The following is a 15,807-nucleotide window of genomic DNA, read 5'->3' as shown; positions in this document are numbered from 1 at the left end:
GTCTGCGTGGAGCAGCAGCTGAAAGCAATCAGCTGTTCCAGCAGGCAGGTGGGCGTGTCTCAGCGGAGCGTACCATCGCTGGTAACGTCACATGACCGCCTTTATTTTACTTTCATTTTCTGTTTTTGTTAATAAATCCTGCGCGCCTGTGCCAGCGTTTCAACACAACCTCAGTCTCTCTGTATGCTTGAACAGCGGCTACCCACACGCGTGTGACCCGAGGAAGACCCTGTCACATATGGTGTCGGAAGTGGATTCCGCTGCATCCTGCCGAAGCAAGGCTAGATGGCTACAGAGAGACAGGAGGAGCAAACCCCTGAAATTTTTTGGGGGGAAAACAAGGGCAGACCGCAGGTAACCCTGAGGGGCTGCTGAAGGAGAGGGATGGAGCCGCTGTCCTTAAAGGCACTGGGAAGGAGCCGAGACATCCCGCCCGAACGCCAGAGAGGCCGAGGAGGGTCCGTTCCCGAGAGCTGCAGAAGGAGGAGTTCCGGTCCTGGAAGCTGGCGAGGGAGAAGGAGAGACTGCCTGCCCGGACGCCAGCGGGAGGAACTGCCTGCCGAGCGTCAGCGAAGGAGGACCTGTCGTTTGTGGGGGATCGTCACAGAGGGAGGCGGGTCAATCCTCTGGAGAGGAGTCCCGTGAGGGGACACTGGGTTTAGGGGGTAATAATTTTGGGTGTATTGTTGTTAATTATTGGTATGTGGATAGTGGTTGTATGTGTGTGCATGTTTATTGTTTAGCGATGCTAACGTTGGAGCCTGGTGTCTGGTATGATGGTATGGAGGTTGCGCCTGGCTCTAATGTTCCCTCCCACCGACCCTTGTGTTTTTTTGTTTTGTCGAATGGACCCCTATGGGTTCCATTCTGAGCGGGAGGATATGTGGCAAAGCGTAAGCCTTGCACAGTGAAATATGTAGTTTATTGTATGTTTTTGTGTTAATTGTTACATATTGATTTAATTGTTTAGCTGCTGTGGCGCTCCGCTGGGGACGATTACCGGTCTGCGTGGAGCAGCAGCTGAAAGCAATCAGCTGTTCCAGCAGGCAGGTGGGCATGTCTCAGCGGAGCGTCAATATAAAAGCATGGTGATCGCTGTGATCGGGGCTGCTGCAAGGCCTGCCGTTTTCACGGCACCTTTTGAGTTATAGTTTGGGGTATTGTGTTTTATTTTGCACTTTTTGTACAGTTTGTCTGTATTTGTCCTCTGTGCGTTACCATCGCTGGTAACGTCACATGACCGCCTTTATTTTACTTTCACTTTGTTTGTTGTTAATAAATCCTGCGCGCCTGTGCCGGCGTTTCACGAACACAACCTCAGGCCTCTCGGTATGCCTTGAATCAGTCACGGCGACCCCACACGCAGTGTGGCACCTGGTCTGGGACCCGGTCGCAGTGTGCTATTTTATTTTTTATTAACAGATCCATATTCTAATAGTGGTCATTTGGGTTCAAATGCTTAAATAAGTTTAACGTTTGTACTCAATTGTAATATTTATACTACAGGCTACATGTATGTCTCATGTTCATGATACTGTATATGCACTATGCTGTATGGAGTATTATATATGTTTCACTAATAGATGATAACTAGCATGTTTTTGCAGTTAGAAAATTTTGCATACAAAAACAAAGCTGGTCTCATTACTGGACACTCTATTCACGAATCCTTTACTGTCTAAAAAGACTGACATTTTTTCATTCAGACTGTAAGTCATTGACTAGGGACTGTGGACCACTTTTTATTTTTTTTCCCTGACACCCTGAAAAATAAAAAACAAATGAGTCTGGGATGCTCTGTTTTTCGGTGGACGTAATAGTCCAGCCACCTGGCATTATACCCACCAGAGTTGACCTTTTTTTCCAAGGACACTTTGGGGTTCCTAAAGAAAGGTATACACATCCTGAAATCTTTTAACTGTATGATTCAATTAAAGAAAAAAGGAAAAAAAAAAAAAAAAAACTAAACCTTTAAGTCATTATTTTGGACTTGAGCGGGGATACTACGCCCTATATCCAGTCTATACTAGGTCAGATATGACTGTCAGTCATGACTGTAATGACGTCCAGCAATGACTTAGTCACAAGTTCAAAGTTTGTTCTGAACCAAGACCTTCCTGATGGTGGACCACAACAGCCAGCTTGTTCTTGTCAATGTTCATGTTTCTTCGTGTACAAACCAGGAGTAAGTTTGGTACCATTCTCCATGGCACTTTTATTTGAAAAAAATAAACATTTCACTCTATGTATAAGTTTACGTCAAAAGCATTTGGTCACCAAAACCTTTGGATACACTGTTGTGACAACTGTGTTCATAGTTCACAAGTGTAGCCAACTTTTAGAACATAAGAACATAAGAAAGTTTACAAATGAGAGGAGGCCATTCGGCCCATCTTGCTCGTTTGGTTGTTAGTAGCCCAGAATCCCATCAAGCAGCTTCTTGAAGGATCCCAGGGTGCCAGCTTCAACAACATTACTGGGGAGTTGATTCCAGACCCTCACAATTCTCTGCGTAAAAAAGTGCCTCCTATTTTCTGTTCTGAATGCCCCTTTGTCTAAACTCCATTTGTGACCTCTGGTCCTTGTTTCTTTTTTCAGGTTGAAAAAGTCCTTTGGGTCGACACTGTCAATACCTTTTAGAATTTTGAATGCTTGAATTAGGTCGCCACATAGTCTTCTTTGTTCAAGACTGAACAGATTCAATTCTTTTAGCCTGTCTGCATATGACATGCCTTTTAAGCCCAGGAATAATTCTGGTCGCTCTTCTTTGCACTCTTTCTAGAGCAGCAATATCTTTTTTATAGTGAGGTGACCAGAACTGAACACAATATTCAAGATGAGGTCTTACTAGTGCATTGTACAGTTTTAACATTACTTCCCTTGATTTAAATTCAACACTTTTCACAATGCATCCGAGCATCTTGTTAGCCTTTTTTATAGCTTCCCCACATTGTCTAGATGAAGACATTTCTGAGTCAACAAAAACTCCTAGGTCTTTTTCATAGATTCCTTCTCCAATTTCAATATCTCCCATATGATATTTATAATGTACATTTTTATTTCCTGCGTGCAGTACCTTACACTTTTCTCTATTAAATGTCATTTGCCATGTGTCTGCCCAGTTCTGAATCTTGTCTAGATCATTTTGAATGACCTTTGCTGCTGCAACAGTGTTTGCCACTCCTCCTACTTTTGTGTCATCTGCAAATTTAACAAGTTTGCTTACTATACCAGAATCTAAATCATTAATGTAGATTAGGAATTTTGGCAATTTTGTTTTACATTTAGATTTGTCTACTTTAGGGATGTAATTGTTTTGCGCCTCTAGTACTACATTTTTGAAGAACAACCATCCTTCTTCTGTGGGTGTTTTCTCTATTTTACTCCAATCTACTTCTGTTAGTCTCTGTTTCATACCTTCATAGTTTGCTTTTCTAAAATTGTAAACCTTAGCTTTAGTCATTACTTTTGGGGTTTTAAAAAACACTTCAAATGAGACCATGTTGTGGTCTGAGTTTGCCAGTGGTTCTCTGACCTCTGTTTTAGTTATTCTATCTTCGTTATTTGAAAAGACTAAATCAAGGCATGCCTCCCCTCTAGTCGGTGCCTTGACAAATTGCATTGGAAAGTATAATTCATTGTCATCATTAATATGTTGTTGAGTGTAGATCTTTGTTGTCACGTTTCTCACTAGACTCACTGTTACTCACGTTACTTTCACAAAACAGTACTAACACAGTATGTAACCGTGCATGCGATTCTTCAGAATTTACTTTCCATGTCAGGTCGTGTCTCTTAAAAAAAGGTCACATTTACAGGTAGACCCGTCAGAACCAACTCGTAAACAACACACTAATCAATACAAATGTTAGTACAGTGTAATTTACAATCAAGCGTAGTTCAGGGGGTGTGCAGCAGGGGGCTTCCAATTTCCTGTCAATTAGTACCTATTTTCTATTTAAGCCCTGATCACTTGCACCTTTGCTGTCTAGTGTTTCGTTTTTGTAGCAAACGCTCAGACGCCGTCTTTTCGTGTTTCACCGCTAATCTACACTTCGTTGCCTTTCACTGGAGGTCAGTTCTCTGTGCAGCGCTCCCAAGATATTATCAAGTATTTTCCTACTTGCTCCGGTGATTCTTCTCATCATTCAGCTTCTCTATTCGGCTGCAGGAGCTCCAGCGTTAGTCTTTCCTGCTCCATCCAGCCTCCAGCCCAGCAACAGCACCGTCCAAACCGCAGCTTCATTACTCAACTTGTCCGTGTCTTTATTAGACAGACTGGCCCTCCACTAAAACTTTCAAAGCTCCCTCAACAAGAAATCAACATTCCCATTGTCAGCGTTTGCCTTGCCATAGCTCCTCTATTTAAATCCACCACAAAGCTCTGTCAGCTGAATCTTTCCTTACTCTTTGCTTGCAATCAAGCATCACTCCCCTGCTCCCAGAGCCAGCACAATTTACTGTTCCTTCAGAATTTCCTGCCCTGGATTTCTATTAGCTACATTCAACGTTTTAAAGACCTATTCAGCCCATTTCATCCTCCATTTCAAACTGTGGCGGCTTGTGCTTTCGACTGGTCACAATATTCTCCAACAACACTGCTGTTCTGCAACTTTTCCATCGGCGCCTCTCAGTCCGTTATATAGTCTAGATTTTCTTAAACGTTAACAGCTATAACTGTTCCTATAAGTTAGATCTAAAAGAGTATGCAATTGTTCTATATTGGGATTTCAATCAAAATCCAAATATATTCGAACCCGGCTTCACTCAAGCAATGGTTAACCTCTAGATGGCAGTATAACACCACAAATTCTATACAGTCTTTAAGCTGGTTTGCTATCACTGTGAAGCTCGCACACTCCAGTTTTTCTATACATTCCTGCAGTTTGTTGTCATTCCAAGGGATTCTCAGGAGTTTCCCCCTCCTCCTCAACCTTTTGCCTACCTATATCAACTGACATTTTTCAATTTCAACTCTTCCCCTCTTCAAGGACCTGGTCATGAAGCAACCTTACTCAGCTACTTTTGAGATGCTCAGTATCTACCATCATAGTAACGTCCTGCTTCCCTGCATCCACATCCATTCCTGCGACTTATTCCTGTTCCCAGATTCGTATTTCCTCATCTGACGCTCCTCCTCCAATCTGACTAGCTTCATCAAGGCACCTTATTCAACTTTCAAAGTCATCATTTCATCAACGCGAGCCGCCAGTCAGTCATGGAACCATGTCCTACGATTATCAATGTTTCAGTCAATGTCCTCCTACCCCCAAAAGACAATACTCTCATAAAATGCTCCCGACCAATCAGTAGGTTTGCAGACATCGCGGAGCAACACATTCTTCATCCTCTCTGGTTCTACAGCGGTCTCCGGTCTCTGCATTCTTCATCTCTCCCAAAAGCAGCACCATCTCTGGCTCCATCAAAATTTGCCTTAACACTGAAAGACCAATATCCACCGCATTCAGCAGACCCCTACTATCTGCAGCAGACCACCACACTCTACCAGTGGTAGTCTTCAGTTCACTGTTGCAGATCTCTGTTTCAGCAGATCTCTGCTCACTACTGCTGGGCCTCTGTACACTACTGACAGCACTCCATTGTTTTCTTCCCTGACCTCTGCTCTGTTCAGCAGATCCCGCCTTCTACTGTTAATCGCTCCTGCTACAGTAGATCTCTGCTCCCTCTTCAGATCTGCTCACTACTGCAGCATGCAAAAGTTGCTGTAGTTTACTGTTTAAATCTGCAACTGCACTTCTCCAGAGCCTCCAATGCTCCAGCTTTCCTCCAATATGCAGATCGTGGCAGCATTCCCACAATCAAGGCTGACACTAATCCCCATCTAATCAAAATAAGGGGCACTTCTCACCAATCCTAGTCATATCTCTGCTCATCCTCTCAAATGTTACAACATTAATACTTAATGAGAGATGTGGTACGAGACTGGAAATCTGTCTTGATTATGAGTTAAGGAATTCAACTATTAAGAGAATAACTGGAGTTGCGAAACCCAAATCTCTGAATGTAAGCTTACCTTTTCCATTTCAAGCAGACATGATAGTAGCAAACCACTGATCGATCCCGTATTAACTAGCACATAGAATGGCGGCATCTCATCTCGGCTCTCTGCTGCCCAGTCGTTTTCTAGAATATTCGCGGGTTCAGAGTAAACCGCTAACCAAGATCATGCAGCAGTCTCTTGACACAGGGGTGGTACCGACAGACTGGAAAATTGCAAACGTAATACCGATCCACAAAAAGGGAAACAAAACTGAACCAGGTAACTACAGACCAGTAAGCCTGACTTCTATTATATGCAAACTTATGGAAACTATAATAAGATCCAAAATGGAAAATTACCTATATGGTAACAGGGTACTGGGAGACAGTCAACATGGTTTTAGGAAAGGGAGATCGTGCCTAACTAACTTGCTTGATTTTTTTGAGGATGCAACATCGATAATGGATAATTGCAAAGCATATGACATGGTTTATTTAGATTTCCAGAAAGCTTTTGACAAAGTCCCGCACAAAAGATTAATTCTCAAACTGAACGCAGTTGGGATTCAAGGAAACACATGTACATGGATTAGGGAGTGGTTAACATGTAGAAAACAGAAAGTACTGATTAGAGGAAAAACCTCAGAATGGAGTGTGGTAACCAGTGGTGTACCACAGGGATCAGTATTAGGTCCTCTGCTATTCCTAATCTACATTAATGATTTAGATTCTGGTATAGTAAGCAAACTTGTTAAATTTGCAGACGACACAAAAGTAGGAGGAGTGGCAAACACTGTTGCAGCAGCAAAGGTCATTCAAAATGATCTAGACAAGATTCAGAACTGGGCAGACACATGGCAAATGACATTTAATAGAGAAAAGTGTAAGGTACTGCACGCAGGAAATAAAAATGTACATTATAAATATCATATGGGAGATATTGAAATTGGAGAAGGAATCTATGAAAAAGACCTAGGAGTTTTTGTTGACTCAGAAATGTCTTCATCTAGACAATGTGGGGAAGCTATAAAAAAGGCTAACAAGATGCTCGGATACATTATGAAAAGTGTTGAATTTAAATCAAGGGAAGTAATGTTAAAACTGTACAATGCACTAGTAAGACCTCATCTTGAATATTGTGTTCAGTTCTGGTCACCTCGCTATAAAAAAGATATTGCTGCTCTAGAAAGAGTGCAAAGAAGAGCGACCAGAATTATTCCGGGCTTAAAAGGCATGTCATATGCAGACAGGCTAAAAGAATTGAATCTGTTCAGTCTTGAACAAAGAAGACTACGTGGCGACCTAATTCAAGCATTCAAAATTCTAAAAGGTATTGACAGTGTTGACCCAAGGGACTTTTTCAGCCTGAAAAAAGAAACAAGGACCAGGGGTCACAAATGGAGTTTAGAAAAAGGGGCATTCAGAACAGAAAATAGGAGACACTTTTTTTACACAGAGAATTGTGAGGGTCTGGAATCAACTCCCCAGTAATGTTGTTGAAGCTGACACCCTGGGATCCTTCAAGAAGCTGCTTGATGAGATTTTGGGATCAATAAGCTACTAACAACCAAACGAGCAAGATGGGCCGAATGGCCTCCTCTCGTTTGTAAACTTTCTTATGTTCTTATGTTCTTAATTCCGCGGAGACTCCGAGATTCCCCAGCAGACGATCCATATGTTCGTTCTGTTTAGCTGCCACCTCAGCCCTCAGTTCCAGCTTTCCTTCTGCCAATACTTTTGGTATGCAGTTTCAGTCAGCTGGTTCCATTTGATTCCCCAACCCCCACCCAGAATCCACAGTTTCTCCAGTTGCTAATTGACATAAATCCTACTCTCAGTAACCTCCTTCAATCTGCTCAGCATTATATGTCTATAGCCCTCGCCCCTTGCTCAAGAGCTCATATTCTACACCCTGCTCAGTGTCTTCAACCTTCTGCGCCCAGAATCGAATAATCATATTCCTTCAAGCAAAACCGGATCCTGGCTCTCATCATCCATGCTAGGGATTCTCTCCATCTACCTCCATTCTTTCCATACCAGCAGTTTGCCTGACCCTCCGTGGGATTCTTTAGAGGTTTCCCTCTGCCTCACCTTCCTGTTTGTCTATATCAACATACATTCTCCATTTGCTAATTTCCACTCTTTGGAAAAGCCACTTCTCCCCCTACAATGATCTACCTATAGCGATCAGCTGCCTCTCGGCCACCTTCGATTGGTTGCATAACTCCAAGACAGATCAATTTCAGTGCGGTCGGTTCATTAACCAGTCAAGTATCAAGTCCCCTATCCTCCATTTCAAGGTATATCCCCAGCAAGAACCCCCCACCCCCCCCCTCCTCAGGCCTCCTGTTCATTGATTCCTCTCACTCTTATCATCACTCAACTCCACCCTCGCCTCTGAGCAGGCCTCCCTCCTCTCCTCCACCCTCGCCTCCGAGCAGGCCTCACTCCTCTCCACCCTCGCCTCCAGAGCAGGCCTCCCTCCTCTCCTCCACCCTCGCCTCCAGAGCAGACATCCCCCCCTCGACTCCACCCTCGCCTCAGAGCAGGCCTCCCTCCACTCCACCCTCGCCTCCAGAGTAGGCCTTCCTCCACTCTCGCCTCCGAGCAGACCTCCCGCCTCTCCACCCTGGCCTCCAGAGCAGGCCTCCCTCCTCTCCACTCTCGTCTCTGAGCAGGCCTCCCTGCTCGCTCACCCCACCCCCACCCCAGCCTGATCACAAATGTGGGGGAGCTGGTCCTCCTCTGAACCAATTTCCTATATTCATTCATCCTTCTCTGATATAGTCGCTGCTCCCTCTAAAATTGCTAGTATGTCTGGAGTGTTGGCTTCCTGTCTGCCGGGGACACTAGAGGCTTTCCCCTAATTAGCCTCAAGGGGTTTTTTCCTCTCCACTGAGCAGCAGGTATACACATAGTGACATCCTACTAAATTACTAGCCATCCTCTTGTTTGTCCCATTTGTCCTCATGGTCTTTTGTTTATGTTATGCGCTGGCATGTGCTGTCTTTTGTCCGTCTCACAGTGTGGGAGATTTTGTGAGGAGCCGGGGGTCCATCCTTTGGAGGGCAAGTGAGTCTCACTTCCACGACCTCAGGGCTAGGCATCAGCCTCCCTTTACCTTCAAGGGGGTTCTCACCATGTGAGTCAGAGCAGACCCCCGGCCACACTCTGTCCTTTCGCAGCTCCTGCGCTTATCTTGCCTCACTCGAGGCTCTCTTTTATACTCTGCCTCAGTTCGGGACGTGGCTACACCGTGCTCGAGTCCCATACTAACCTTTATGCCGCAAGCTTATTTCAGGTCCCAGGCAGCATGAAGTCACAGCCAATCGGGGGTATAACGAGTGCCCCTTTATAGAAGTCTCAGACGCTGGGTACCTCTCTCCTTCTCTCTCTCTCTCTCTCTCTCTCTCTCTATCCTTTTGTGTCTCGGTCTTCTGGGACCGTCCTCCTCCCAAGGGGCGGCTCCCTGATCATAACCCTCATATGTGTTTTTGGTTGCTGGGTCCTTTGCCCCTGGGTTGTGTCGGATGCCGCCCTGAGTCAGTGACTATCTTTCTATCTGGTTTCGGTTGCTGAGTCCTCTGCCCCTGGGATGTGTTGGCATCACCGCCATCAGTCAGTGACCACCTTCTATCCTAGCTTCCATGTCTAGCTTCTCTGGTCTGCTACTAGAGTGGGCCTATCCTAGGTACGGTCCTTTCTAGACGGCACTCTGTCCTACTTACCGCTCCCTTCTGCTTCTTCTGACCTATCCTTACACCCCAAGCTCACGCCCCGTGAATTAAAAAAAAACAAAAGACATATTCCTTTATATGATTAGATTTTACCTGTGACCTAAGCAAAGACACTTTTTACGTTGTCTTTTTCTTTTTTTTTTTTATAACATATACTAATATTCAGGTATTATAAAAAATAAAAGATGTACTTCAGTGAGTTACAGATTCTGTGATTCTGTAAACTAAAGGTCTCCTAGTTTATGATGACATCACAGAAACTCTCCAAAGGGTATTATTTTGGTAATGTCCTTCTGGGCAGTCTTGGTGGAGCATTTGTCATGTGATTAGTCATTGCTGGTGTCATTAATGATGTCATGTATGACGACATATCTGACGCGATGCATAGGCATAATAGGGGTGCAACCTTAACGTCCCATTTCCTGACTTTTGTGATTCTGAACTGCAACCTTAACGTTATTTTAACAAAGTTTTTGTTATTGAATCTATATACAGGTAGTGGACAAAAAGGAAACACCAATGTAAAGTCACTTAATAGGGCGTTGGGCCATCACGTGCACTGTGGCATAGTCTACCAGCATCTGGAATTATGCTGGAGGGATGCAGCACCATTCTTCCATGAGAAAGTCAATCAACTCACGCCTGGTTGACGGAGGTGGAAAACGCTGTCTCAGGCATCGTTCCAGAATTCCAGAATATCCCATAAATGCTTGATTGGGTCCAGATCTGGTGACTGAGAAGGCCATAACATATGGATAACATCAGTGTCATGCTCATCAAACCATTGGGCGACCACATGTGCTCTGTGGATGGGGGCATTGTCATCCTGGAAGACAACCCCCCCCCCCCCGGCAGGAAAGAAATGCTGCAACATGGGGTGAAGATGATCACTCAGTACCATTAAGTAGAGCGATTAGCATTGATCTTGCTTTCTAAGGGAATGAGTGCACCCAAACCATGCCAGGAAAATGCGCCCCACAACATTATGGAACAACCAGAACCATTTGTCGAGAAGGTGAAGGATGATTCATCTGACCATATCACATTTCTCCACTGCTCGTTAGTCCATTGCTTGTGCTCTTTGCACCACTGGATTCACAAACATACATTGCCAGGTGTGATTAACTGTTTGTGCACTGCAACCCGACTATGGTATCCCACTCTGTGGCGTTCTTGGCGGACCGTTTTTGATGAAACTGGCTGCTCACGCCCTAGGTTGAAATTTGCAGTCAATTGATCTGCAGTTGCTTGCCTGTTTTGCAATCATCACACAAATGTATGGGGACAGTAAAAACAAAACTACGAAAACAACATTTTATATTGGATTTTATTGCCGGGCAGAATCAATGTGCAAATAATCTAAAGCTAATACATCATTTTCACAAATGTTACCTGCAGGGCACTTTATATGCTTGTCTCATATTTCTTGTTATAGAAATCTGTATTTGATTTAGGATAGTAGGAGAACAAGGGTTCTTGGTCCAACTTCTATAAATACTATAGAAAAAGGTATGATAAACTGACACATAATTCAACTTTACTTCTATGTCTCATGTTTAGTTGCTTACATGAAAGACTCAGATAACTTGCAATGTGTTTGATGTGTAGATCTCCTTTTACCTACATTGTGTTCTGATTTGTAGAACATGTATTTCAAGCATAGGGAAAAAGTATTGCAGACGTGGATATTCACTGTGGAATGGGTTACATAGTCATGTTGTTGAGGCAGAATCACATGGTTCTTTTAAGACCCAATTTGACAAAGTTCTGAGATCAATCAGCTGCTAGGAACCGGACAAGTTTATATGGGTTGAATGGCCTCCTCTCGTTTGTACATTTTCTTATGTTTTTATAACTTAAAATGAGCTGACATGCAGTAAATAACCCAAACAAGTACTTGAACATATTGGTCCTGGGGTTGTCAACCAGTGTCATACTGTATATATTGTATACATATTTGAAATTATTCTACTACAAAAGTTATCACCAACAAACCTTTTTTTTATGTGGAACATACAGCTATTCAAACGCTACTAAGACAAAACAAGCAAGGAGAGTCACTGAGTCATTTTTCAGGAGGCTTACTTGAACTTGTTGCAAACAATCAGGTACCGTATTCATTAGAATTTAAGACATACTTTTTAAACAATTTTTTTCTTCTCAAAAATAGCCTCAATCTTAAATTCAGGTACAGTGTAGTAATGCATGTATTAAAATTGGCAACAAGACTTGACTATCCGAGCACAAACAGCAACGTGACTTGCTGCCGAGAAAAGATGAACCAAAACATTACTGCCTGATCTCGAATCATCTATGACATACAGGCAGCCATTTTCAAAGAAGCGTCATTAGCATTATGAGGAATTCTAAAAGAAGCTTTTACAATTTCAACATTTCTAACAAATAGTAGCAGCATGGACAGATTGGAATTGCTGATTAGACCACCATATTTTTCAACATACCAAGAAATACCACAGTTCACAAACTGAAAAGAAAACAGGTGTGAGTAATCACGACTGGAAATGAGAAGCAGCACATAACTATAATGCTCTGTGTGACAGCAGACAGACACAAACTGCCTCCATATGCGTAATTAAAGCTGTAGCTTTGTAAACGCATATTTATTTGATCTTTTGTTTTTTCCTCAAATTGACGACGGTAAATTTGGGCTGCATCTAAAATTCAAGGACATCTTAAATTCAAAGGAATACGGTAACTTGGACCAGCTGAACTTTGTGTAAGTCTTGGCTCTACTGGAAGAAATAACAGAAATCCATACCAAAACGACAATTTAAATGTAGAACGAGGAATCAAACAGTTACCTGAAACACCTGTGCTGTTCTTTGCCTTGATTGCAGGTATATGAACATGTCTGCTTCTCAGCTTTCTCACGACACAAAGTAAATGTGGTGATTGGCACTTGATTAGTTTTAAAAAAAGAATACACTGACATGTTTTTCTAGTTTTGCTTTAGCATAATGCCAACCAGTAATATTCATTTAACCTGTAGTAAATCTCACCAAACTGTACAGGGCATCCATTCATTACTGAAAGGAGGAACAGATCTAGGCCACTATGGAAGTGGCCTGATTGCTCCCACCTAATTATTTTTGCACAAAGACGATTCAAAAACTGGGACTGGGTGAAAGACAAGTAGAATCCCTTTGACTCTATTTCTAAAATCAAAAAAGAAACAATGCAGGCTAATGCATTTGAATTAAATGCATTTGAATTAGCACATTTGATTATTCCACTCCATGTCTTTGTTAAAAACAGGTTCTAAATTGTTTAACCAATTAAATTTCCATCCAGGTGCTAGCGTAGTTCACTGGAGGCGCACATCCCTGGACAAGACTAATAGTTTACAGCGGCACACTGCGAGGGCCCTTCTAAACCAGTTATTTGTTACAACCATACCCATTAAAACTTAAGTGAACCAATTACACCTTTGTTATGGTATTCATCTGTTAATTACTTAATTTATAGCCCCTGGAGTGGGATGGAGTGGAATGGCCCTCAAGGCCTGGAGTTCTGCAACACTAGTTAAGTGGGCTGGATGTATTTTTTCTGTAAAAATACCAGGAAAGAAATTCCCTTTTCAATACTGCCACCTGTTGGTAAACATATACATGTACAGGCTTCATAAAAGAGCTTCTGTGAAGTGTCTGGAAGCAGAGGTATCTATTTTCCAATCCCAGATATTGGGCCAAAAGATACATACAAATGTAAGATTAAAAGTACAGATTCGATTACACAATAAATAGCACAACATGTTGCTAGCTTAAAAATAGCTGTGAACTTTTAGAAAAATGGTTACAAATGTAGTATTCAGTCAGTACTACTTCAATAACACTAAAAGAAAATTATGGATACACTTCAGTATAGTGGTACATTAACAACACTGTACTAAGCATTTTTAACTCCTATAAGAAAAAACAGTACAATTATTATTTAATTTATTAGTATTATTTTTTTTTTTTTTTTTTTTTTTTTTACAAAAGTAGAACAACAACAATGAAATTTAATTCAATCTCTTAAGCACTCATGAGTGGTTTCCATTAATTAGAAGAACATTGAAAATACATTTACAGGAAACAAACAGTAATATTAGAGTTGAACTGATTTTCCGGTATCAGTTTCTTAACCTTTAGAACAGTAAACTGGAAACAGCTGTTGAGTTGAACTGGAAGAAGAGTCTCTTCAACCAGTGTGACCAGTTAAAAAACAACTACCAGTCCCCAATAAAAAGGTGCAGGCACTGTTTAAGATTCCAACAACAAAACTAACCCTTATTTGTTTCTTAAAAATCACTTCTGAGAAATAAACCAATAGTCTTAAGGATCTGTTACAATTCCAGTTCATCTAATATAACTTAATATGTCTTATTGCATAGGCATGCATTCTCATGAGCACTTTGGTAGACAAGATGACAACAAAGCAAAGCTAATATTTACAACTGCATACTGTACTAGCTTAGAAATGTTTGAATTAAAAGAAAAGGACAAATTACATAGTTGATTCTGTTATTATAAATCTTTTAATTAAAAGAACACATTACATAGTTGATTCTGTTATTAGAAATCTTTTAATGAAAAGAACACATTACATAGTTCATTCTGTTATCCTTGTCTTTAGAATGTTGTGGTAGTTGGTAGACACTCATAGCAAGATATTGGAATGTTGATTGGGCGAATGTCACTTCCTGTATTAATAATCCAGAAAACAGATGTCATCTTGTGCAAAGTTCATCAGTTAAAAATACTTTTTTTATGACTAATGTAATTTGTGAGTACAGTATTCGTTTTGTGATGTATAATAAGTTAACATGTTGTGTGTTAGGTGCCTAGAACAGAAATCATGTCAAACAGTTTGTGCAGCCAGAACGGGATGACATATTGTATAACAAAAAGACACTATATACAACACAATCACTTATAGCATGCTGATAATGTTATTACTTTAAGTTATGCCTATACTGAATTCTCTGTTTTGAGTCCCAGCAGTTTTAATTGAACAGGGAACTTTTTAGTCGTTTGCTCCACTTAAGTAGAAAATTGTTTTGAAGAATGGCTCAATGTGGAACTCAGCATCTGTGTTGGCAGTAGATTTAGTCAGGAATCATGGCAGCGCTTTTGCGGAAGGTGTTACTGGACATTCTTGATTTATTTTAGTTAGGTGTGAGAATCTGGAACTCTGCTGATTTAAGGTAAATACAATATCAAATAGGGACTGGCTGCTGGCCAGATTTTTACAAGCGTTGATTACTTTAAATAAAAACACATTGGCGCAGGGTGACTCGATGAATTAACGCAGTTATCATTGGGTTCCATGCAGTAATTTAAGGGAGACGAAGGGCGAGGGGTAAAATAATTATCTGGAAAAGTAAGAGTTTGCATATGAGCTGAAGGGAAAGTATTCAGACCCACTTGGATTACCACAGCAGCTATGCATTTCACAAAGCTCTCACAGTAAACTAACAAACAAAGATGGAAACAGATTGCTAAGAAAACATTAGGCCGTGTGGAAAGCATATGCGTAGTACTTCCTTTAATGGCTCTGCAATGACAGCAGTCTGATTTTGTAATATTTGGCCCTTTAGCATCAGGGTGGGTGAAAACATAAATATCACAATTTCCACGACATGTCCTTATAAGAACAGTTAAGCCTGTGTGAAAGAGTAGAGTCATTGCTGCAGCTTTTCAAACCGTAACATAATGTGGTGCCCTGTAGAGAAAACAATGTATTTCAGTGCTGGCTCTCTGCTTTTTTTCATAAATAGGGCAATAGTGCTGTCTTATGCAAGTTGGATAATAATGTATTTTTTTCTGTAGGTCACAATTTCTTATTTTAAATGTTATACATTTTAAAACGGTTTGTGTGAACTCTTTGGAGTTTGAGAAATTGCCCAGCCAAAACTTTGAAAAAACATGCATGCATAATAAAAAAATAAGGAAACTTAACATGGTACAATTGTGCATGCAGTGACTGTGTTCTTACGGAACAGTATATATACCATAGATGTATATTACATATTGCTCTGTCAGCTCCATCTACTGTATTATCTCTGTCT

At 41.5% G+C, this 15,807-nt stretch overlaps 1 protein-coding gene across 1 annotated transcript in view; it reads left to right on the top strand.

Annotated features, from left to right (window-relative positions):
* Window positions 1–15,807, top strand: part of LOC121317897 (parathyroid hormone-related protein-like) — a 52,022-nt gene that overhangs the window by 32,442 nt on the left and 3,773 nt on the right. The window lies entirely within an intron of this gene.

This window comes from Polyodon spathula, chromosome 7 (assembly GCF_017654505.1).
Source record: "Polyodon spathula isolate WHYD16114869_AA chromosome 7, ASM1765450v1, whole genome shotgun sequence".
Classification (NCBI taxonomy): Eukaryota; Metazoa; Chordata; class Actinopteri; order Acipenseriformes; family Polyodontidae; genus Polyodon; species Polyodon spathula.
Note: the sequence above shows the minus strand (reverse complement) of the source record. Positions and strands in the feature narration are given on the sequence as shown.